We start from the raw sequence: 26,889 nt of genomic DNA on the forward strand, positions 1-26,889 counted from the left end.
TGTGTAAATCTACACCAGTTCACCTAAAGCTAGGTTATTCTGGCTTGAATATTCATTTTGAACTGAATTCAACTCAATTAAATCCACCTAAAACATAAAGGAATCACACTGGTAACACAAAACCCATTTCATTTCATTTCATTCACTGTCAGTTTTGATGAGAACAAGGACACTCAAGATCAGCCATGGATACCCCGGAGCACTGCTGAGCATGGAAACCTTTCCTGGGGCAAACAGAGCCTTTCCAACACACTGCACACCAGATATCAGCCTGGCCTGGCTAATTGAACTGAATCCACTCGAAACAACTTGATCAAACAGGAAAAGGTTGCTCTGATGCTCAGACTTTCCTCTTACTCAAGATGGCAGCAGAGATATTATGAGTCACTGAGCAGAGCTGGCTCCTGGCTGTATTTTCTGCACCTCTAAGGGGACTGTTCTCAATCACTGGAAACAGTTTCATTTGGGATTGGAAGGAGGCAGAACCGAATAGAAAATAAAACAAGAGAGTCGGGAGATGATTCCGGATGTTACTTACTGTGTCCTGTTGCTCCTGGCGTCTCCCCTTCTTTCCACAGAGGAACACATGATGTTTGCACAGCCTCGTTAGAGAAATGACTTGTCTCCAGGTTGCAGTATCAGAGAGACAAACGGGAGGAGTATCCTGGAAAAGAAGAAATGGATGATGTGAAACAGATGTTTCTCTTTAATTGCTTACTGCAGATGCAGCCCGGTAACTAATCCACCTGCTGTCTTCCCATAGGGATAATTACTCACCCTGTGATCCCAGCCAACTGGATTTATGTTTTCCATGCCTCAATTACACCCAGCTCTGCTCTGCCCAGCAATAGGCCCCAACGTGCTGCACAAGTGCAATGCTTCTATAAATTGTCGTGGTTTTGCCCTGGCTCAATTTACTTTTACACCTTTACATACAATTACTATTAGTTGAGAGAAGGTTTATGCAGACAAAAAGAGACTGAATTGAAAAAAAAGTATGAGTATTTATTATTAACAAACTAAAACTAAAGAATTATATTTACTTAAGTAAAAGGTATTATGTATTTACAAAAGATACTTCTCCTCCCACTTCCCTTTATATCAGTCCAAGGAGGAGAAGCAGTCCTTTTCTGTTCTCAGAATTCCAGCTTTCTTTCTCTCTCCAGTAACTCTGCAGCACTTCCGTCGCAGTTGGAACTTCTTTATTTCTCTTTCATTCTGTGTTGGCCTCCAGGGCTGGGCTTACCCCCCTCCTGGGCTAAAACCGAAGGTTGAGGGTTACCCAGGTCCTGAAGGGTTTCCTTCCATAGGCTTGCAAGGGGACACTTGCTTACTATGGATCTTCTTTCACAGGGTTACAGGGGATAATGGTTTAAGAGTTCACCCCTGTTTCCCTATGGAGGTCCCTCCCCATGGGAGAACAGTCTTTGATTGACTTCTCAGCATGGGTCTAGTCTGGATCCCTTACTCGGATCCCAATATCCCACCTGAGCCATTTTCTGCTCCAGCGTAGGTTCTCTCTAGCACCAGCAGCACGGATCTCACACATGGATCCCAACATCCCTACCTGAACCGTTTTGTGTTCCAGCGTAGGTTCTAATACCCGTCAGGGTCACAAATCTTCAGCACCAGCAGCATGGATCTCTCACTGAGATCCCAAGCTTATCTGAGCCGTCTCACTCCAGCATAAGCATCGATCCCTTCGAGGGTCACAAAGTCTTTAACAGGACTCTGCCTCATCTGAGCCGCTCCTGTTCTAGCATAAGGCTTTCTCTCTGTTAAAGTCACAAATCTCTGGTGCATCCACAAGCTCCTCTGTGAGCCGCATGGGGGTCTCTTCACCCCAACAAACTTCTACAGGTGGCAGGGTTTTATTTTTCAGTCTTTACCCTGCTGAAGGGAGGGAGAGCGGAAGGGAGAAAAACAGCAGCTCTCCCCCCTTCGAACTTTTCTTCTCTCTCCTGTGCTGCCAGTTTCGACCTTGAAAAATCCTGTTATCTCATGGCTGGAATTCTTCTGCAGCGGTTTCTCATCTAAGCAGTTCATCTTTTAAACTTTTTTTTTCTTCACTCTCTCACAAGAGAGAAGGGAGGCTTCAGTGCTGCACTTGCCCCCCCTGGCCCAAGCCGGGGAGGAGGGGGCCTTGACCCTCCTTGGGCCCACTACCCTTCTACATGGCTGCTGTTCTTAATTTCAACTGCCACACAACCAACCTTCTCTTCCGTTTTCTTAAAGATGTAATTAGCAAAGGCGTCACTGAACTTTTTGATTGGTTTTTTGTCCGGAAATCACCTGGACAAAACCATCCTCAGCCCCAGGGATGGGCTGCTGGGCAAAACCACGACATCTTCCCCCCTTCGCCTTTGCGAATTACATTTTAAGAAATCTTAAATTCTACAATTAACATACAATTATAAATAAACAAACTATAACTAAAAATTACTCTATTAAAAATTAAAACAACATCACTATAATATTTAACTCTATTATTCTCTTTTTACTACAACCACAGTACACATGATTAGTCTACTTTTGTTTGCAGACCCTTCTCTCAGTTATTTTAAAATCATTATGACCAATTCTTCACATGAGGTACTAGAAATGTTGGGGTTTGATTCAGCCACTGCCTTTCTGGGTAGTCTTTGCCCGCATTCTCCACCAAAAAATGTCGTGGTTTTGCCCTGGCTCAATTTACTTTTACACCTTTACATACAATTACTATTAGTTGAGAGAAGGTTTATGTAGACAAAAAGAGACTGAATTAAAAAAAAAGTATGAGTATTTATTATTAACAAACTAAAACTAAAGAATTATATTCTACTTAAGTAAAAGGTATTATGTATTTACAAAAGATACTTCTCCCCCACTTCCCTTTATATCAGTCCAAGGAGGAGAAGCAGTCCTTTTCTGTTCTCAGAATTCCAGCTTTCTTTCTCTCTCCAGTAACTCTGTAGCACTTTCGTCGCAGTTGGAACTTCTTTATCTCTCTCTCATTCTGTGTTGGTTTCCAGGGCTGGGCTTACCCCCCTCCTTGGCTAAAACCGAAGGCTGGGGGTTGCTCAGGTCCTGAAGGGTTTCTTTCCATAGGCTTGCAAGGGGACACTTGTTTACTATGGATCTTCTTCCACAGGGTTACAGGGGATAATGGTTTAAGAGTTCACCCCTGTTTCCCTATGGAGGTCCCTCCCCATGGGAGAACAGTCCTTGATTGACTTTTCGGCATGGGTCTAGTCTGGATTCCTTACTCGGATCCCAATATCCCACCTGAGCCATTTTCTGCTCCAGCGTAGGTTCTCTCTAGCACCAGCAGCACGGATCCCACACATGGATCCCAACATCCCTACCTGAACCGTTTTGTGTTCCAGCGTAGGTTCTAATACCCGTCAGGGTCATAAATCTTCAACAGCAGCAGTATGGATCTCTCACTGAGATCCCAAGCTTATCTGAGCCGTCTCGCTCCAGCATAAGCATCGATCCCTTCGAGGGTCACAAAGTCTTTAACAGGACTCTGCCTCATCTGAGCCGCTCCTGTTCCAGCATAAGGCTTTCTCTCTGTTAAAGTCACAAATCTCTGGTGCATCCACAAGCTCCTCTGTGAGCCGCATGGGGGTCTCTTCACCCCAACAAACTTCTACAGGTGGCAGGGTTTTATTTTTCAGTCTTTACCCTGCTGAAGGGAGGGAGAGCGGAAGGGAGAAAAACAGCAGCTCTCCCCCCTTCGAACTTTTCTTCTCTCTCCTGTGCTGCCAGTTTCGACCTTGAAAAATCCTGTTATCTCATGGCTGGAATTCTTCTGCAGCGGTTTCTCATCTAAGCAGTTCATCTTTTAAACTTTTTTTTTCTTCACTCTCTCACAAGAGAGAAGGGAGGCTTCAGTGCTGCACTTGCCCCCCCTGGCCCAAGCCGGGGAGGAGGGGGCCTTGACCCTCCTTGGGCCCACTACCCTTCTACATGGCTGCTGTTCTTAATTTCAACTGCCACACAACCAACCTTCTCTTCCGTTTTCTTAAAGATGTAATTAGCAAAGGCGTCACTGAACTTTTTGATTGGTTTTTTGTCCGGAAATCACCTGGACAAAACCATCCTCAGCCCCAAGGATGGGCTGCTGAGCAAAACCACGACAATAAATCCCTATGTCTTTCTTTCCCAGAGAAACTGTGGATGCCCCATCCCTGGAAGAGTTCAAGGACAGGTTGAACAGGGCTTGGAGCAACCTGGGATAGTGGAAGGTGGAATGGAACAAGATGATTTTTAAGGTCCCTTCCAACCCAAACCATTTTATGATTCTGCACCTCTAGGAGGTTTTCCTAGCTGTCTTCATTCCATCATTCAGGACTAACACCTCTCACAGCTCTTCCCCCAAGGCAACTCCCTGGTTGGACCTTTTGGACTCATGAATCTCACAGAGAGAAAAAAAAAAATATTTCTAATCATAAGTGTAGTAACAGTAAATTGGTAACAGCAAACACAGGTATTTTCAACGTGGTTGCTCAGATACAAAGGTTCATATGGCAGGTAGGGTTTTCCAGAGAATCCAGAGATCTTAATTCAAAATAACAGTGGCATCTGGATGGAACATGTGAGAGCAGAGCTTATAAGTCACAGCAGTAAATAGTTCATGTCTGAAATCCCCATTTCACTTCTGTCATAAGAACTGATCAGAAAGACACAGGGAAGCTTTCTGAATATCCAGGTTATGTTAATGCTGATTTTTAATTTGCTCATATGTTGCTATTCTAAGCCACATTTAACACGGAGCAGTGGTCCATGTTTAGTCATCATTTTCCCCAAAAATTTAAGGACTTGCCCTCAGTGGTGCTGGTCAGTGAGGACAGAAGCACTTGGTAGTGAGTTCTGATCATGATTAACATGCAATTAACAGTTCTAACCAGCAAATTGAATCAAGAACAACAGATGTTCCAAGGGACCTCTGCTTGTCACCTACACCAAGGCTTGGAAGCAGGGGCAGCTCATGTCTCCAATGCTCCAGCAGTGGGACTGCTTGTCTTCCTCACTGCCAAAGGAATTTGGCTTTGGTGGAGGGACTGATGGGCAAATGATGGGAGATGAGAAATTGTCATTCACTGAACTTGATGGGACTGGAAACAGAATGTGACCTGAGGTCCAAGCTTTGTTATGGTCCTCATTAGCACAGCCTTCTTCTTCTCTTCTTTTCAAGGGAGCTACTTATTTCTGTGCCTCAGGCGAGAGCCAGCACCAGCTGGAGATAATTTAGTCCTACTTCACTAATGTTGATGCCTCTGGATTTAATACTGGCTTTTCTGGCACCCTACTAAGACTCTTTGGCTTGGCAAGGTGGCTCAGGTAGTTATCCTGAGCATAATATTTTGTTAACCAACCCGGTGCAGATCTGTTTCAAAAATGAAACAGGATTCTGGTCATCCAGGACTAACAAACCTCCTCAAGCTCTTCCACTGCTTGATGCTCAGCAGCCCTCAGCTCTGGGGAACATCTTCAAAAGCCTTTCAGGCTTAACTACTGCCTGCTGGAGAAACACTCAAAAGCAAAATGAATTCTTCAGAGGGAAAATCCAGTGGCTGGAGAGATGTGTGGGCGCTGCTGGGAATGCAGAGAGCAGGGGTGTGAGTTGAGTGTTATCACTGGTTGTCACCAAGGGCTTTGCATCTGGATGCAGCCAGCCCAAACCCCACTGCTGTCCCAGAGCTCTGGGGGCCTGTGAATACCTGATCCAAGGGGCCTAAGCAGTGGCCTAAGGAGAAGCTGGGAGAGAGCCCAAACACAGCAAGTCTTAAGAAGGACAGACAATAAAAAGCTGAGGCACATCACCACAGCCTTTGTTCACACTGCTGTGCCTGGGGACAGGCATGAAACCGCGAGTGGAAGTCCCTGCCAAACCAGAGAGACAGAGTGAGATTAAAAAACTGTCCCATGCAAGACTGCTCAGGGAATATTTTATATGCAGTGCTGCTCCTGAACACTACCCAGGGATGGTCTCAGCCTTGTGCTGCCTCCTGCTCCTTGTGTGCAGGATGATTTGGTCCAGAAGGACGTCAGTGCTGGAAAGGAGATACTAAGAGTGTCCTCCTCAGTGTTATACAGACCATGGGTGTTGTCAGAGGACCAGCCAAAGGAGGAGCACACAGAGACAGGGTGGGTCAGAGCCTGTTCACACCTGTAAGCTCACTGGAACCTTAGTTTGACCTATCAGCACCTACACTTCCCTCAGCTGCGTTCAGCACAGAAGTAAATTCATACCTTTTTTGTTTCATTTCAAACAGTTCAGGTCCAGTTTGATGCCTGACTTGCCCACGGGTCTGGTGAGAAATGCTGGTGTGATATGTGTAACAAATAGATTTTTATTCTCCAAGCTCCTCCAAATCTCACCTGTTATATCAGTGGCTGCTGTTACACCCATGTAGGTAAGTGCAGTCCCATGACTTGCCCGTGGCATGGAAAACCCCTGGAATTAACCCAGCAGTTTTGATGTCTGCAGTAACTGTGCTCTGTCTTCTCTTTCACAAAGGAATTGCTATAATACTCAAAATAAAATAAACCCAATATGAAATCCCAACTAATCGAATTAAATGGAAGTAGCCTCTCAGACTGCCCGTTCTGTGAATCACATTATCTTTGTGTTTACTGACTGTTTGACAGACATCTAAATGATCCCAATTTTATTAGAACAAATGAACTAAACAAAAAAAAAAAAAAAAAAAAAATCTCTTCTAAAAATGAAAGGACAGACGCTCTTAATAGCCATCTGGAATAGATTATTCCTCTTCAAGTAGCATTGTTGATACTGAAAGTGTTGTAACAATATCCTTTTCTAATGTGGTTCTGCTGTGGCTCCATCCATAATAAAACCAGGCGATGCCAAAGAACCCACTTAGCATGATAAGATCCCCAAAACCTGGATTATTTGTGTAAGGCTCTCCTTTGACAGTCTGAGTTTCATGGTCTGATGAAATTTCTTTCAATATTTTTAGAAGAGACCAAAGAATGAGCATCACCTAATCTAGGGAAGTGCTTTTGCTGAACTATACACCCTCCAAGTTCTTGTAAATCCTAAACCCCACTAAGGAGAGATAGAGACTGAAAATAAAGACAACTTTCCCTGTTTCCTGCCTTGTAAAGCCTAAAATAACCATGCCATTTTTATTTTCTGGAGAATATATTGTCAGCTCTGCAGTACGACTGCATTCAAAGCTTACTACAGAAAAAACAAAATACGTCATTTTGAGAAATGATGGAAAAATGTAATTCAAAGCACGACACCTTTGCACCAAAATACTCAGAAAAATCTGATAATATTGGGGTCAAACAGAGGAAACTGAAACAAAACTACCCAGCAGAAAGAACTCAGCTCAAATAAATCAAACAGTAGCCTGCCAGGTTCCCCAGTGAAGGCATTTCTACCACACTAACAGTGATCAGTGCTGGGAAGGTGTTGTTTTTCCTAAGAAACATCTTCATTTCTGCCACCTTGCAGCTATTTGTTTGTAGCTGTGTCTCATTTCCCAGCAGAGAAGGGTACTGTAAAAAAAATTTCCCTAGGAAATTGCACTTAAAATTATAGAAGTTCCAAGCTTTTCACACTATTTTTTTTCCTTCTCCTATTGCCCACTTGTTGATGCACCATCTCATCCTGTCCTACTTGTATAATCTCAGTTTCTCCAGCTGTACACGGTCACGATTATGCAAAGAATAGTCATTCTTTGTAAAAGCTTTTCGGAACTTCATGGGGAAAACCAAGGAAAACAACATCATAACAGAGCCTGTTAGATGCTGGACATTACCAGTTCCAGCTGTTCTATCAGCCAAACACTTCCAAGCAATTTAGCCCACAGCAGCAAATCTCAATGAAAAGCTGATCAAAAAAGAAGGGATGAGAAGATTCAGAGCCATTTCAGAACTTCTTTGAAGTCTCAGTTCTTTGCCATCAGTCTCTTCTTCCCTGAGGTCACTCTGCTGTGCCTCAGCCCAAATGCTATCCCCTCACAGAGACTTAGAGAGCCCTGGGTGCAGCTTTGCATTGTTGCTCCCCCACTCTGAGAAACGAAGCCCGTGATTCGTGAGAAGCCACAAAACCAGCAAGAAAACTTTGTCTGTGTGGTTGTTGGCAACTGCTGGGACAAAATATGGCTTGAAGTCATAACACGACCTGGAGTCCCCTCCCCTCCAGCCCTGCCACCCCAGCTCAGATCCAGCTGTGAGCCTTTCTTCTTCTTCTCCTCTTTATTCTCTGTGTTGCCTGATAGCATAGAGGTCCTGCCAACCTACAATTGGAAACAAGAGAGCTGTGCCTTTGTGCTCTGCCTGCCCAGAGATAGGGCAGTAATTTATGTAGCCACATGCCAAGGACTTGCCAACAATGCCAAAAGCAAGCTCATAATAAATTACTCTTCTTGAGGCACTTCCTTCTCTTGCCAACGGAGGAAAAGCAAAGCAAAATGACAAAGAACCCTCGCTCATTTTCTTCAGACAACTGTGATTTATTACAGGTGAAACAAGGAGGATTCCAAAAACATTATTCCTATAAAGGAAGCTAATCCAATCTCCAGCAAAAATAAACAGCCATGTTTAAATAAACCTTCTGAGAACTGCTCCTACCCTTTTCTCTAGAAGCACTTCTCTGTCCTGGTGCTGTGCTCCTGCACCAGAGGCTGCTCTGAAGACCCAGGGACCTCCTCTGGGTTGGGTGGCCTTGGTAAGTCATCAAAGGATAAAAGGCAGAGAACAAAGGGAAAAACAAAAGTATTATGAGCTGCGGTTGAAGTGCCTGACAGATGTTGGTTTGTTGCTTATGGGAGCTGCCTTTCAGCTTCAGAGCAGAGGTTCACCCAGCTCAGTGCTCAGGCTCCTGCCCCTGGTGGGGAAGGGGTGGGATGTGCAGGGTCTTTCCCCAGTAAACCCTCCCTGAGGCCACTGGTCAGTGGTTTAGGGACTTCCCACAGCTATTCCATGAACAGAGAAGTCAATAAATCACAGCAACTTTGAGGTCACATACCCTGCAAAAATCTGAGGACTTCGCAGCAGTGAATGGTGTCCCTGATGGAAGCCTCGGGAGAAAAACTCAAGCCAGTGAAAGAGAAATGTCAATAAAAGTCTCTCATTTCATTTCATGGATGCAGAGGGTTTAAGCCCACTTTCCAAGTGCACATAATGGAAATAACAGCAAGCCTTACACACTGTCCTTCCTGACTCGCTCAGGAAACTGAGCTCCTTCTTTTAGCTCTCTCCACAACCAACAGACAAGCACCACTTTCTGCCCACAGGTGCATCACATAATTTTCTGTGTTCTGGACTCTTCCAATTGACACCATGTAGAAAAAAAAATAATCAATCTACACCAGGCCAGAAAAAGGACCATAAACAAGGGGCCAACTGCACATTTTCAACTGAGGGGTCACTGGGGCATCCTAATTTCAGGTACCACTCCTGTTACTCTGCTTTTCATATTGCTGCTTAGTCAAAATTCACAAAAGGAAAGGAAATATCTGCATTTCCTTTTCTCTACAGAAGGATAGTACTTCAGTCATTGATGCAGTGACACATCTTACAGTTTGGGACTTACCACCCTTAATGTAAGTCCCTTCAAAGTATCAGAGTCCTCACAGACTTTAGAGTTTCATCAGTACTGAGAAAATCAGGGACAACAACCTTCCCTGGATCCGAGGACAGTATCCAGCCTCTCTGCACTGAGACCTTTTTTCTCTCCCATGTGGGAGAGGTGGGAAGGTTTAATGTCATCTTCTTTCCTCCTCTTCTGCTTTGGCACCAGGCAGGTAAATTGCTCAACAGGGTCAACAGGAAAGGGGCTGGTAAGAGTTGGAGAACAAACACAGATTTTCAAATCAGGTCGTGGGCATCCAGCCCAGTGAAGAGAAACGACATCTACCTGCCCACTGGCAGTTTAGGTCACGCTTTTCCTTCTTATCAAGCACACAAACCCCTAACCTCTGATCCCATGAGGTGTGGAGAGTCCCAGGAAATTGCTGTGTTCCCCAGTGCCCCTTGAACAACCCTCAGGGATTTATTGCCCTGAGTGTGATCAGCACATCACACCCTGTGCCTCCTCTGTCACTGGCCTTGCTCTTTGCTTTACTTTCCTTTTCCTCAATCATTTCTTCATTAACATGAGCTGTTAGGAAACCTCGCTGCAGTAATGAGAATCCCATTCTCTCCACTGAGATAAGATATAATTAATGGCACAGGGCAAATTAATCCCACAGTTACTTGGGATAGTTATTCTCTTAGATGCTGTGAACACATCACCTAGACTCAAGGCAGATTTTTTCTTATTAAGCTTATTGTACTTTCTGAAGTTTATTCCTTCACAGTTCATCAGCTAAGAGAAAGGTAATTAAAACAGCCTTTTTTGCCACACTTTAAAAACTAATGGGATAAAGGAGTGGGGAGAAGAATAGCAAGTCTTGTCTTGATTGATTTCTGTGATGATGAAAAGGTTGGCAAGAAGGATTTGCTCATGAATTAGTAGTGAGCTGAGCATCTCCAGTCAGCTGAGAACAGGTTGAAGAACAGAGCTTGCACACTGACAAACCAGGCAGGGTTAAATCTCCCAATGAGCCAGGGCAGCCAGGACATCCCACGGTGCAGAGCAGACAGCTGCTGCCAAGGCTCCTTTTCCAGTCTGTGGAGACAGCAAGACACCTTGGCCCAGGCCCCAGAATAGCTGGCATGGGAATCAAGGAGCTGCTGGCCAAGAGAAGATGCCAAGGGAAGAAATGTGCCTTCAGCCACAGCCCTTGCAGGGAATTAGGTGCTCCAGGTGCTGGCTCCCAGTGTCACTGTGACCATCTCCATGGCTGGATAGATGCCCTGAGGCAGAATCCTCACTCAAATCTCAGAGATGGACTCCTCTGCTTCCACTTCCTTGGGCAGTGACGGTCACTTTGCCCAGAGACATTGGCAGAAGGGTCCCAGAAAGAGACACTCTGATGCCCCAGGAACCTCCTTGTGGAAATGAAGATGGAAATGGATTTCCAGAGCCTCTCTAACCAGGCAGCAAGCCAAAGAGTGGGAGGTTAAGGATCTATACTTTGGACCGAGACCTGCTGAGCTAAACCTTGATCAAACAACATTTTCCATTTGTGGCTTCAGCCCAAAGTGCCTAAATTGTCTGCTTAGGAGATCCAGCTCATCATCCCAAGCCCCTGTAAGGCAGGAGGTACCACCTGAAACCTTCTGCAGAGCTCCTAAAGCACACAGGCTGGATAAATAACCCTGCAGGAAATCTTCATTTCAAAATATTTTGCAGTGAAAAGAAAATAGTTGAGCACAACGTGTTCTTCGAAGTACATTCCTGTAACTAGATGTTGTTGTGAACCTTTTGTATCATTTTTCAGATTGATTAGGAATGTTTTTGGGTTTTTTTAAATAATCTCTGCAGAGTGGCTAGGAGAGCCCTTTCTGAGTTATGTCCTCTTGCTTCCCAGTCTGGGCTCCCTCGGTGTGAATTGTCTCATCCATCCTCACAGAACTTCAAAGCAAACACTTGAAAGAACTCAGAAACCATCACCATAAACTGACTCAGAGAGTATTTTTAGAAGTCTACTCAAAACCCTTTCAGAGACAGATATAGCCAGATATAGCACTGAGCTAGAGAGCTGCTTTTTTTTTTTTTTTTCCCATGAGATAGGTAGTTTCATTCCCCCAAAAACTGAATGCTTACTCATTTGGTCCCTGTTCTCCCTGGAAGTCTCTCAAGTTTCCATCATTTGGTAACGTAGCAAGGATTAGGAGACTTCCTGATGTCCTTCTTGTCTCTGAAAAGGAACACATGGCTGATATCATCTTTTTTGCTCGTAATATTTGGGCACACAAGTAATAGGGATCTCTTACCTGCTTTCCATTTGGTGTGACTTCTTGTACCCTTCCTTCCTGATACAGTGCCAGTGGAACAGATGTGTATCAGGGAGGCTTTAGCCTGGACATTAACATCCTCTCCCTGTAACCATTCCCTGCTCCTAATCCCTTGTAAACCTGCGAAAACACAGCATGCAGCTCCTAAAAGGGAGAGGAAAACAGAGGAAAGAAAACAAGCATTCACATGGTAACAGGTAACAGGTTAACAGGATTTTGCTGGATTGGTTAAAACAGGGAGTATATCCAGATTATTTGGAAAATTTGATATCTCCCTAAGAGTTTTAGTTCAAAAAGTACTTCCAATCCTGAGCCTTTTTGGGCATATCACCACATTAAACAATAATGGAAATCTACTGATTAAATAGTGTACGTTTGCAACACTAAAAAATATCAGTCACTCATAAAAGGGCTATAAATCATTATTTCATACCTAGTAGCTGTAATTAATTTGTGACTCTCTCACATGCCTGATCCTTGACATCTTTTATAACTTTATCTGCAGATTTCCTCAGCCTTGGAAGTGTTCAAGGCCAGGTTGGACGGGGCTTGGAGAAACCTGGAAGGTGTCCCTGCTCATGGCAGGGGGTTGGAACTAGATAAGCTTTAAGGTCCCTTCAAACCCAAATCATTTTGTGATTTTTTTTATATTCCCAGTACATATTCCCTGAATAACAGGGGTGTTTCTCTACAACATCAGGAAATTAGAGCTACCTGAATAAATCTGTATATCCCCCCAGCCAAGTTTCACAGCACCATGATAAAAGGACCCCTCATGGGAAAGTCAGAGGTGTGAGGGTTGTATCTGTTTCAATAAATGCTTCATGCAAAGCAAATGCTTCATAAATGAGTAAAGACTCAAATGGGTGCCCTTGTCTCTGCATTCCCACCTCCTCTAGGTCACCTTTTGGGGCTGCTCCAAAGTGGTCAGCCAAGAAATCCCAGCAGGTGAGCCAGGCTTCTCTCATGGTCCTACTACTAAGTTTAAATCTGCTCATCACTGCCATATTTTAAGTAATTTTAAGGTCCCAGGTGTTTATCTGTTTAAGAACATTTACTTATGGAAATTTAGACTTCCCCAGATGCTGAGCATGGGGTTTGAAGGTGTAAAGTTTAAATTGAGCCACTTTAGGAGTGATAAAATAGGACCAATTATTCTGACCTGCCTCCTGACATCACCTGGGCAGCAGACAGAAAAAACAGGGAGTTCCACAGATCTCCCTGAGCTGGCTGAAGACTTTGGTGCAAGGAAAGAAAAGTCCCCATGGACCACTGAGTCTGTGCCCTCTCCACATCATGAACAAGGACATTAAAGTCTCTCAGGCCTGTCTGCCCTTGAGGATGATCTTTCCTGTTTGATTTGCCTGCCCTGAAACTTGGGAGTAGAACTGCAGTTTCAAACTGGTAATTACTGGGCACTAAATAAACTGCAGCTTTGCTGGACCCTGAACAGTTGAACTACCATGTCAGCTTTCATTGTACACTTTATTCACACTTATTTTCTAGAGAAAGCCCCCAAACCTGAACCAAAACAGAAGGGACAGTCAGCATGAGGAGACAGAACTAAGTACAAGGTATTTTTTTTTTTACTGTCAGTTGTTGCACTGTGGGCAAGAAGCCAAGAGCAAAATAGCCAATAAACATTAGGCAATATTAAGGTTTTGGTGTCTCACAACAATTGTATGCCTGCCATCAAATACTGTCCAAGAGAGACAGTGGTGGAAGGGAGGATAAGTCATTTAGTCAAAACCCACTCCCAATCCATCCAGTTCACTCCAGTGAGCAGTGAGGGTTATTAACACCTACACCTTGCCATTCAGGAATATTTTTCAGGATATTCTTCGAGCAGCATTCCTGGAAGTTCACTACTGACAGAAGCACCCTGTTCTAAAGCAAAACAAACTGGTTTTCCGACAAGATCAGAAGCCTGGTTGGTCAGGAAGGTGCTGCAAGTGAGACCTGCTGTGCTGAAGAGCCATATTAGGAATTCCTGTTGCTCAAAAACAGGGAATTAAACTGCACTTAGATGCCACCAACAGAGGCTGGACACTGCCATTTCTCCTCTCATTGAAGGAGCGTCAGACAAAAGTATTTCTGCTGATTATGTCAGGCCTTTGTCCTTTTACAACATTATCTGGAGGGTATTCGACACCCTTGAAGTTAACCAGCCTCTGGAAGGGAGGGTTTGGAGTAGCACAAATGCACTGGGAACAGGTAGCATCAAGCTAAAAACCTGGTCAAAAATAAAAACCAACCTGGAGGAACTAATTCAGAAAGGGGTGTGAATTCCAGCAATAACAATGGAGCAATATTCCTGTTCCTCCCAGCTGCAGAAGGAAAAAGCCAAACTCTGTCTGTTCCAGGTCATCTGTTTCAACACATCTAGGAAACAAGTTACCCATAAAGTTATGCAGGACACTCAGACACTCAACTCTTTCCCGAAGAATAAACAATAGGGGAAGGAATTTCTTGCCTTGCCTTTCCTGAAATCTGAACTGCTGTTAACCAGCCCTGCTGAGCAACAAACCCACGATCCCATCACTCACAGTATCTCTGGATCCAGCAGAAGCAAGAAGGAAACCTGTGATTTGGTGATTCCTGTCTCCAGAGAGGTGCCCACTTCTGACATTCCCTTACCAGCCACAGGACACACCACAATTCATGTTCTCCACCACAGTCCTTTTAGGAGCAAAGGAAGACATTTCTCCAAGACTTCTGCCTTCCAGGAATGAAAACATAGGATCAAATTTATTTACAAGTTTCTTTGAGGGATGGCAAAAAGAAGGAGAGTTGGAAAGCAGTGAGCGTTCCTAGTAGGTGATGTCCCTTCCGAAAGGTCCAGCATAATGTGTCAGTCTTACATTGAATATTTCCTTTCAGCAATGGAATTGGAGGCTGAAATCTGAGCTCTTGGGATCCAGGTAGCTTGAATGCCAGAATAAAACTCAGCTCTATACCTGCTCTTTATTTTTTTTTAGATATCTGGGGAATATGGGGGTTGAAATTAGGTGACCTTTTAGGTCCCTTCCAACCCAAATCATTCTGTGATTCTATGAAACGAGAAAATTTGAAATTGCAACTAAAATGCTGCCCATGCTCTGTAGGCAGCCTTTCCTCTTCCAGGTGGAGAAAAACAAGAAAAGTCTCCTGGGAAAACCTTTAGTTGCCCTAAATGTGCTTGAAGATCCAGTGTGGGTTTTGATTATGTCCTAGGCCTTGTCTAAGGGTTGTTCTGCTCCAGCTGACGTGAAGGACAGTGGGGATTGGTTTCATTGCACTTTCATGCCTTGCATGTTGCACAGGAGATGTGTCCTCCATGGCTACTCCGTGTCCTCCATGGGTAGCCCATGTCCTCTGGCTGGTAGTTCTCCACCTCATGACACAGGATGGAATTATCAGTGGGGCCATCTAGTATTCTGGGATTTTCTCTACCAGGCATAATCCCTTTGTAGAGGTGCTTCTAGGGGTTAAGGAGCTTTTCTTGCTGTACCATGGACCAAGCAAGTCCCATACCTCAGCAATCTTCCATCCACTACAGTCCATCCTTCACGTTATTCAACCTCCTCTGTGGGATGGCAGGAGGCAGGATCAAGAGAACCACAGTGGGTGTGCAGGAAGACCCAAGTGACCTCCAGCTTTGCTGAGGTGGGTGTTTATTGCTTTCCCAAGACGATGGAGCTGAGTTCAGTCCCTTTCCTGCCAGCGCTGCTGAACTGTTATTGTTTCCTGCCTGTGGAGGTGGGAATGTCATGCTTCAGCCCTGATTTGCTTTTTACTTATTTTTGTGGTTTCCATGTGCTAAAACTGACTGAGAGGAGTTATGTGTCCTCTGTAATGGTGAGAAGCAGCTGCTTTCATGTGATCTCACAGCCCATTAAGCAATGCCAGTCCTGAAGGTGTTATTGGAGGAAGCACTTTTATTGCCAGGATTCCTTGTGTCTCTGGGGTTGAGGCACCACAGCAGATTGTTAGCACTGCTCAGAGCAACAGCAAAACCCTCCTCACAGCTCTTTAGGCCAAAGCTGACAGAGCTGTGTGCTAAAATGGATTTGTGCACATTTATGATCTGCATGGGATTTTATCACAGCATGCAAGTCTTGGGTTTTTGCCTTGGTGCAGAAAACTCAAACCCAAACACGCATCTCTTTCTGTCTGCTCCATCTTTCTGGAGCCAACACTGGCACAAACAACTCTCTTCCAGTACTTTCCTTACCAGATCAGCAATTTATACCCTTTTTTCTTCCTTTTTTCAAACCAACTGGCTTGAGTTTCCATTACAGTGAGGGCTGATTAACCTGGCACTTTGCTCTTCACTTCAGAAGGACATGAGGCCAGCACTGACACATAGCAACAGCAAGAGTCACCAAGGAAGGTCCATGCACAAACCAACTGCCCAAGATAAATTTTAAACCTTCTAAAACCTCAGTTATTCCTCTGTAACACACAGGAATAATTCAATGAATCTGAGAAATACTGTGTAAGGAAGAGCTGGAAGACAAAGGCCCTGAGCAGTGTAAGAACTTGAGCCAGTGGGACACAATAATGACATTAATAGTTATTATTATTACATCAGTAATTGTACTTGGGGAGATGATTTTCCACTTCTTTTGTCTTAGATACAAAAGGTTGACTTCAGTTTATCTGCTCTCAGTTTCAAACATCTCTAAAATGATAAGCTTTTCAATGACACAAGGTATATCCTGTTTACAGAAAATTTGCCTAGAGAATGATCCACCTTTACATAAGCAATGACACAGTGTCTGTCCAGCCAAATATCAGCTCAGCTCTTATCAGCCCACCTTTCCTCTTGGTGAATCCCTTACTTGGTGCTATGGAAAGGACAAATTGACCCAAATCATTTCACTTTTACTTAACCACGTTTAGCAAAAGAATTGTCATGAAGATTTCAGATACCCCAAAACCTGAGACACCTCACTGGGTTGAGAAAAGAAGAGATTAAAAAAAAATAATAAAAAAAAAAAGATGAGTCTGACAGTATGATTTCATTAAGATGCCACTTAAATTTGCAGTGGGGACACCAAAAATAGGCAAAAAAACCCCCAAAGGCTCCACAGTGTGGCCACTGTTGCCCTGATAGGATGTGAAATCATCCGATGGAACAGAAAAATTTGAGAGACTGAAGTCCTTTCTTGTAAACTTACAGTCTAATTAGAGAAGCTACAGAGAGACAAGACAGCTTTTCTTGACAGAAAAGCCAGGAACTAGTGAACTCCCATCAGAAATTACTACACTTTCAAAGTCATCACGTAATTTAAAACATCTGTTCCAAGTAGGGCAAAATCTTCCATAGGAAATAAATCAGGATCTTCTTTTCCTTCCTTGCTTTTTAGAACTTTCCAATTAAGGGAATTTCCTATTTCTCTTAATTATTTTAGGATACATACTCATCAGAAATTAGGGCATTCTATCCATAAGCTTCCTTTTCTCCAAATAATTATTTAAAAAATAATAAGGGAAGAATTGCACATACTCAAATTCTGGCTTCTTTAATTCCTTTAGTCTTCCTGGGATGACCTTGCAGAGTGGCTTCCATGTCCTTCAGCATCTTCTCCTAGAAATAAAATAAAATAAAAAAATAAATAAATAATCTGTCTTTCAGGTTGGGTTGTTTTGGGCTTTTTTTTAAAAACAAAATCAGAAATAACTCCACTTCGCCCTCTACTTTTGCCCAAGTGCTTTAGAGGCATAAGGCTTCCTACAAACCCAGATGAGGTGCTAAGGGTAGAAATAAACAGAAGGGTGTTTATTGCACTGTAAACATAAATCAACAAACAGCCCAGGAGTTGCCAAAGTGTCATTAGTGATGGGCAGATCTCAGGAAAGCCACGTGTAAAAACTCAGTGTGTCCCACACACCACGACACAAGGGCCTGAAGTCATAACCAGTGTGGGGTTCCCTGGTCTAGCCCTGAGCAGGGGCAGGAACAGTTTGAAAGACACCCAGGCAGCCCTTGCAGGACCCTCCAAAAGGTCTCAGAGCAATGGACACAACTCCCATCACTCCCAAACTGGGCCTTCTGCCAGCACATAGCTAAGTCTAACCAGTTAAACCACAAGGAATTTCTCCTCGTCCAGTCAAGAGAACTTAAATATTCCCCTTTTTTTTTTTTTTTTTTTTCTTTAAGTCTGGAATTGCTCAAGAAAAACTTTGCAATGACAGAATGTCTGTGGGGAAAAAAAAAAAGTTGTGTCTGTCCCTGCCAGAACTGAGGGAGACCTGAGCAGCTGCCATGGGTGGGAGGGTTTCTGCATCTTCTCATTGTCCCATGTCTCTGGACATCCCCATTTGGGACCCCTCCTGCTGCATGTAATTCCTTTACCTCAGATTGGAATTACCCGTTGTTCATCCCTTTCCAGAGCCAGCAGGTTGAAGGCTGTACAGATGGAATTCGTTCAGGAGCCAGACATCAGTGATACAAAAATCTCAGCTCACTTTTACATCAAACTTTTAAATGAAAGTCTCATTTCTGCAATGAAATAAGTTAATTCTTAGGGAAGAGCAGCAGGGCATCATCACTATGGTCCCATTTGGAGGCCAGACTAGAGACACTGGTTGTTTGCTGAGGCACATCCTCTTCCCATCCTCTGCATTTTCCCTGAAATAGCTCAACCAAGCAGTAATTCATGGTTATTGACTAAGCTATAGAAAATCTCACGGGAATCAAGGAGATAAATGGCCTTTGGTTTTCCATAAATAGAAGTGATGGAAACAGAGCCTTTATGTTGCCTCAGACCCTGCCAGAATGGGGTTTGCAGCTTCTCTGCAAATCTGTAGGATTATATTGCTCTGTGCCTAAAAACATATTTACACTGGGAACAACAGCCCTGCTGGAAATGGCATCTTTTTATTCCAACAAACCACTGGAAAATTAAGCCACAGTCCTTGATAGACTTTTAGACCACACTGAAAAATAGAATTTAGGAGAACATAAAGACGCTTGGATTGACATCAGTAATGGTGAAAACCTCTAGGTTTTTTAACAAGTGCCTTTCAAAAGCTGCCTCTGATTGTGTCCACCCTCCTGCAGCCCATCACTCTGCTCTGCTCCCTTTGCTCCCTGTGGAAACCTGGTGCTGAAAGGGCAGACATTGGGTATGACCCACCTCTTCCCTGGTCACTTTTGTCTTTCTGGGCAATACTTAGACTCTTCCAGCTGGATAGGCTGTTGAAACAAGCTTAAGTCTTTTAAAATACAATCGACCTGTAGCTGCTTAAAGATGGGATCGCTGTTGCAATTTTCCTCACTGCTACAGCCTTATCTGTCCTTTTAAACCCGCTGTTTATAGATTATAACACGCTGATTATGGGGATTATAGACATAAAGGGTGATTTTTCTGGCATTGCAACATGATTCCTGTGTGCAAAGCTTTGGGGTGTGATTAGCATTAGCAACACATCACAGCAGCAACACTCACTTGGGATTTGGGGCTCACAGGGTTTCACAGTCCGACCACACCAGGTGAGCAAATGCTGCATCAGACTGAAAACTGAGTTTGGGTGAAACCTGCCACGTCCTTGGGTGGTGACACGGTGGGAGAACCCTGTGCAGGCAGCAGCAGAGCTCTGCTGTCATCTCCCCTGATCCTTTCCCAGCAGTTGCAGCAATGCAATGGATACAAGAGCTACTAGTTTGGGGTTTTCCGGCCCAGAAGCAAAACCAGGGAGTTCTAGGAGTAAAAAGAGCTGCAGTGTGTGGATCCTGAGCACTGATTCATGCACACAGCCTGGATGTACATCAAATCCTCCACTGGAAAAGCTGGATTAGTCATTGTTTCCAGAAAAATAGATCTTGCAGCAGACACCACAATGTACTTCTTCCCTTCTGCAGTTACTCATGCAATTATTACTTACAGTCTTCATTGGCTGATTCGAAAAACTCAAACATGAGATTAATTATATCTGTCATTAATTCCTCAGACCCTGGACAAAACTTGCATAGACAAAGCAAAGGCAGCAGAAGCTCACCTGACATGGCTGAGGGTCTGTTGCTTCTTTATGGGGTTGCACATGATTCCCTAAGGAAAGAGGGTCTACTTTTCTCCAGGAGAGAGAAAACAAACAAACAAACAAACAACTTGGCATGAGGGCAGGAAACACTCTGGGTTTTCTTTTTCTGTCCCATCTCTCTCCCTGAGAACATTTGCCCTCTTCCAAGGGCAGGGCTGACAGTTTTGCATCCAGCTGTAATCCCCCTTTGAACAAGCTGCCCTTCACCAGGGCTGTTCCTCCTGACACTGGGAGCGTTTGTTTGTCATGGCTGAGGGAGAGAAGGGAACTGAGTTACACACAGATCCATTTCTAAGAAAGGCTTTCAAAGCTCTCCAGGATGCTTTCCTCTAAGTATTCCTATGTATCATCTGAGCAGCTGCCAGACCACCAGCCACGAGGAACTATCAAGTGCAACAACTCTGGGCTGTTTCATGTATCCCTCCAGTTGGAAGTAATCAAGCCTTGCTAGAGCTGTGTGGAAAAGCAGGGCTTGAATCATTAGTGACGTTTTAAGAAAGAAATAGGACTGTCATCACATAATAATAGGCAAAATTATCTTTACATCTGTCATTTCCTGGAACAGCACTGAAAGGAAACAAATTTGAATTTATCTTAGCTGAGCTGGATATCAACACCACCTCTGCTTCCATTGCTGCTGGGCTTCTGTATTGGTTTTCCTGTAAGTAGAGCTAACAGAAAAGAGGGAAAATGTAAAGATTTTCACAAATTCTAAAGTCTAGGATCATGTGAGCTCTTGGGCCTTGACAAACATGCACAGAACTACTATTAGCAGGCCAAAAGTCTGACCAAATCCCATCTCTTCAGGGAAGTGGACACTGCAAAGACCACTATTTTATAAATACCTGTTTCCATAATTCTGGGTTTGCTTCCACTTGCACATTTTGTACACAAATTTCCTCTGCACACTTCAGAGGCTGCAGCCACACCAGCTCTCTCCTGAGCATCACTTTTGGATAACGAGCTGCAAGAGACTCAGTGAAATCTGCAGGAAAAGAGGTTGAGTCAGTTATGAAGATCCGACCCCTGCCCAGTGCTGCCAACTCAACACTGCATTTGCATTTTCAGCTCACTCAGGTGCCTTGGAAAGACTTCTTGGATGAGGGACAAACCACAGGAGTCTCAATAAATTGTGCATTTAGTTGGTTCCAGGCAGTAGGGGAGATGACCACTATTTATTTTTCTATTTACTGCAAAGAAATAATGCCAAGAAAACATCTGATGGTGATGGACAGGTGCACAGCAGAGGACTGAGGAAATTCAGATTCTTCTGTCCTTAAACCATCATCCTCTTCTTTAAAATGCAAAATATCAAAATCCACAATTTCTCTAAATGTGAGCTTATGTTGAGCCAACAGTTCCTCCTGCTGCCTTTGTTCTGGGTGATCTAACCCACAGTAAGTCAGTGCTATCAAAGTGCCAAAATGTAACCCCTTTCTTCACCCTGAAGAATTTACAGCTTTAACTTGATTAGAAAAAAAAAAAACAAAATGAGAAAATTAACAAAACAGATAAAATATGCAGCACTTTCTGGGGAGAACATGACTGGGAAGATTTACAGAGATGGTATTAAGAGATTTGAAGGAATGAAGAACACACAAGGTATAAAAGCTGTCAGGGAAATGAACTGAAAATATTTTTTCTTCCTGTGGAAAAGGTTGGATCTCTGTTAAAAAGCACAGAAAGCAAAGCAAAGAAACCTTTGTTTTCAAAGGTGTGTCCAAAACACTTCCACAGGTTCTGACAACCTTTTGAGGAAAAGGGTTTGGCAAATCCCATGTTCAGCCTCATCAAGAGAGGTGAGAGGGTAAAGGAGAGCAGAATTGCTGGGGTCCAGAGAAGCCATTGCTGGGGGCAAGAGCAAGGAACCACAAAGGATTACACCAGGAGGAGTGAGGTCAGTGATATTTGTGACCCATAGTCTTTTTTTTTCCCAATTTTTCCTCTTTTCTTTTTTTTTCTTTTTCCTTTTTTTTTTTTTTTTTTTTTTTTTTTTTTTAATTTGGAACTCATCTTAACTCCTCTCTTTTTTTTGCAGCTTTTCCAGCCACTCCACAGCCCACACAGCAAATAAACCCTTTGATACAACAGCTTAAACTCACACACACAAAGATGCAACGTGCCCCAGGAAAACAAACAGCAGAGAGGGAACGATCAAGTGCTTGATTCTTTATGACTTGGAGACAAAAAGGTCTAAAATCCAGCTTTGGGGATATCTGGCTGGGCTTCTCTTTGCTGCTGAAAGCTCCATTGCCAAAGCAATGCGAGGACCACAGGAGACAGCAACTGGTCCTGATTGCAGTGATTCTCATTAGTTTGATGAAAAGCAGTGAGAGGATGGACAGGCAGCATTTGGGCTGCTGTAAGGAACACTTTGGAAAGGCCAGGTTTAAAGAAACAAAAAAGAGAAGACAGGCTGCTTCTGGGAGTGGAGGGAGGATGGGAGATGCATCAGTGCTGCCTAAAGAAAATCCATAAGCTGCTCTTCAGGTCGTAAAAGGAACTATGCTGCACATGAGGAATTTGTTCTTAGCTCTGCTTCATGAACGGGCAGGCAACAGCCTTAAATAAGCCACTGTCATTTTTATAGAAATCAAACATTTTCAGGAGATGTTCTGTCCTTGAGCAGAGTCTATTCCCTGCCTCGTTGGGCACTTGATCCCCGGAGCCAAACGTGTGGGACTGGAAAGCCAGCAGAGGAGCAGCCTGGCCTCCCTGCAGCCCCAGAGCTGCCAACAGGAGCTGCTCAAACAGGCTGTCTGCTTGTCAAACACAGTGTAAATCTCTGCTCCTGAAACAGCTCCCTGAAAAACGGCCATTCCTTCCCCTTCCCCTTCCCCTTCCCAAGGGCTCCTCAGCAAACCAGACTGCAAGTGGCTCCGTGGGGAGCAGGGAACACCCTCACCATGGACCAGGGATGTTGGCTTCAGGTGCTTTGGGCATTTGATACAACTGCCAACCTGTTTACAATGGCCTGCTGCCTCCCAGCACGCTCTCAGTTTGGAAAACAAGAACAGCTCCCAGGAAAAAAAAACAGGTGTTTTTCCATGCCTGTAACACTTTCTGCCTCACTGACAGCTTCAGGTAAAATTTTGATGGAACCTCCCTCCAGCCACATCTTCTGAAGGGCTGGTGGGCCCACCAGGGGATTAATTATCCCAGCAAGTCTCAGCAGTGTGCCTGTCTCTGTCCTGCCATGAAGGACAGGGATGGATTACTCTACCACCAGGCTGTAACACATCCCTGAGGGATAACCTTTTAAAAAGAAAAATGATTGTGGCACCATCCCTTCCTCCTCTGCTTCAGCCACTCATTTCCTTATGCTGTGGGCACAGCCACCATCCTTGCAACACCCCACAGAGATCCTTATTCCCCTTTCAGGATTAATAGCCTAAATTTCCATACTCCAGGGCAAGCTGGCAAGAAAAGCCACATCCTGTGTGACTCAGGTGTAATGGTGATTGTAAAATGTGCCCTTGTGGCTCCCTTGAGCTGTGATGTGATGTGGCATCCTGGGCAGATGGTGATATCCTGTGATGTGACATCGTGGGCAGATTCCTCCTGCTTCTGCCTGCCCCATGTCAATGAATATGCCAAAGGGTCACCCTGTCCTAGCAGCCTTAGTCAGACCTTGTAAGCTCCTGAGGATCTGGGATTAATATAAAAAACAGAATCACAGAATATTCTGAGTTGGAAAGGACCCAAAAAGGATCATCAGGTCCAACTCTTCAGTGAATGGCCCATACAGGGATTGAGCCCACAACCTTGGCATTATTAGCACCAGGCTGTACATTCAGAAATCAATATAAACACAGTGATTTGCCAACTGTTTCTGGCTTTGACAGGTGTAAGACTTCGGGGTGGTGCACAGTAATGCAAGGATGGTGATGAGACCCATCAGAGGCAAGGCACCAGCCAGAGCCAGGACATTTGGGCAAACCTGTGCTTGTCTCCAAGCCACAGTGTTTATTCAAAGCCCTGTGTAAAGGTATTTTTCTTTCCAACAGCTCATGATTCGTGTCAGGTTATTGTTGGCTACTCTGCATTTGTAGATATTTTCACATCTGTAAGTCTGTAAAAGGTGATATTGTTCTCTCCTCTCTCTGTTTCTGTGGTTGAGATTGTTTTGGAAAGGACACCTTGCAGGTGTAGGATGGGCTTCACCTTGCCCTTTAATCATATCAGAACTCAGGTGGTCAAAATGATATATACATATAAAAAAGAAAGACCCAGTTTCAGCTTTGGAATTTCTAGGAACACCAGGCCTTGTTTATTGCCCTCCATCTGTACAGTCAAAACTCTTTGGGCCATTTTCACCAAATTCTCTGGGACGACCAAGAGCAGCTCAAAAATGACAAGAGCAAATGCACTCTGACTGAAATATGACTTAATTTCAACCAGCAGGAGTTTCAGGGAAAGAAAAAAAAAAAAGAAAAAGAAAAAGAACTTGTTGACATGAAGCATGTGGAGTCACTCATCCAGCGTTGTGTAAGGGCTGTAAATCTGCCAGGAAATGAGGCATGAAATGCATCATAAAAAGTATATCATCAAAACTCTAAGATCAGCTTAAAATTGATGGTAGGTAACTTGGGGAGAGCATTACGTCCCTGAACTCTAAATCAAAGACTCTTCAGCTCTACATTTCTTCAAGCTTTTGCATAAAACTCCTTTCTCTTGTTTCCCCCTCCTTGAAAAAAAAAACTCCAACCATTAAAAAACCCACAATGTTTCCTATAAATTCAGCAGTGAAAACTGTGTAACCTGAAGGCCAGTACAAACCTGCCACAGCAAGTGAGTTACAGTAGAAGCACCACTGGTTTAAACTCTGGGGAAAAATATGATTCAATAATGTAACAGAGAATTTGTCCTCTCCTGCAAAGATTTTGTTGACTCAACTAATGTATCTCCCTGTTCTACTTATTGCTTTAAGATGCCCTTCTGACCTCCATACCCCACTGTAATTATCTTATTGGTGTTAATTTCTCTCTGTTCCTCTCCCAAAAGACTATTCTTGTCTTTCTGTGAACAGATGAAAATCAGATGAGCAGGATAAGAGGGAGATATGAAGATTTGGGCTGTCTACCTGATTTTTGCTGTGCCTGGTAAGTAGGGGTAAGCATGATCAAAATTAAATCATTAAATTACTCTCTAAAGCCTAATAGAAATCTTTCTGTCGATTTTATTGTGCCAAGGGAGTGGGAGTCGTGATCCCTCCAACTTTCATGGGGCCAGGGATTTATCTCATCTAAATTTCTCTGCCCACAAACCAGCCAACAAATTGCCCAGCACAAATATACAGGAGCTGTTAGTCTCTGATGATTCATCAAGGAAAGGCTACAGCAAGCAGAGATTCTCCTACCCACAGAATAAACACAATATAAGAGCAATTTCTAAAACAAACCGAGGCTCATCTTTTCCTGATATCTCCTGCAGCTGGACTCGATATTGCCTGGTAATTCTTGAAGATGAAGAAGTGAACCACAGTCCTCACACCTGGTGCGTGGAGTGATTCACGCCACGTGTGTGTGTGTCTATATACATTTATTTACATTTAAATTATGAAACTGTTCCATCTCAACGCTGGCTGTAACTGTCTGGGATGCTCTTTGCCTTTTCCCTGCAGTTTGGAGCCTTGGGAGCCAGCGTTGTGCAATCCTCCATGCACAGTTACAGCCCTGCCAGTTATAGTGGAAAAGTTTCAGCAAGAATAAGTTCCCTGGCTGGACACCAGACACGCTCTTAAGAACTAATCTGAGGCTTTTGCTAAGGCTCGGGGTTGGTGGCTGCTGTGGCCTAGATTTCAGTGCACCAAGCAGGCTGGTGACACCTTCATTCCTCCTTCCTGGGACTGTTTCTTTCCAAGGGAACCCTGTGTTTGCCTCTGTTCCCCAGCAGACTCAGAATGAAGTCTGGGTTTGGTTGAATTTGAGTATTTCCTTACTCTGACAGCTGATTTGTAGCTTGCAGCCCGCTGTTATCCCAGCAACAAGTTTACGGTCCCACTGCCATCATCTTCCAAGCAAACAGAAACCCTCTCTGTCACAGAAACTCTTTCTGTCATCTAATCATCCTGCCAAAGGCAGGCTTACAAGCCAGAGAACAACACAGAAGGCTCCACCAGACAGCATAAAGACTGTGAGTAAGCTCATTCTGCGGCCGAAAATAAACACCAGTGTTTGAGTTAGGCAACCCAAAAGCTGCTAAAGCCTGACCTGTTACGAACGTGGGACATGAGAAATAAATTTTGCTGAGTATCTCCAGATTAGACCAGACACTGCTGCCACTGGGCAGCCCAGCTGACATTTAGGATTAGTGAGAGACACAATAAGTAGAGCAGAAATCTGGATTTGCAGATGGGCAGTAAGTCCTTCGCAATCCCTGAGTAAGCAGGTAGTGAGTGTGTAGTTGTGTGACCCCAAGACTCACAGGCTGGTGCCCGAGGTCTCTCCTGGACAAGAGAACCATGTGTTACCTTCATCCCTTGCCCACCTGCACTGATGGACTTCTCAGCCTGGAATCAGAGGCAAAGACTTCCCAGCCTTCATCCATCTCTGGCTACACACAGGAGAAAGCAAAGCAGTTGCCAGTCACTCTTCTTCCCACAGTGGTGAAAAAACCTGGACAGAGAAGGGATAAATGTGCCTGTGATCCCTTGCTTGGTACAAAAGACAACCCTCAGCCAGGCCCTAGAAAGGAGCTGCCGTGATCACCCAGAGTGACAACAACTTTTGTTTGCAAGGCCTAGAAAATCCTGAGATAAAGTGAGGGTGGAACATGGAAGAAAAGCACAGGAGCACTGACAGAAGGCAGAGCCAAAGGCAAAAAAACAGCCAAATAGCCCAGTGTAAGGTCCATATATCTTCTTGGAGAGACTCGTTACATTCTCCCTGCTGTCTGCACGTCACACCCCATCACTCACTCTCCAAGATGGATTTCTCCCTGTTGGTGACACAGTGCTTTGACGTTTGGGCCATCAGGGCAACAAATATTGATCTC

Source organism: Myiozetetes cayanensis, unplaced genomic scaffold (genome assembly GCF_022539395.1).
Source record: "Myiozetetes cayanensis isolate MyiCay16 unplaced genomic scaffold, myiCay2020 scf16, whole genome shotgun sequence".
NCBI lineage: Eukaryota > Metazoa > Chordata > Aves > Passeriformes > Tyrannidae > Myiozetetes > Myiozetetes cayanensis.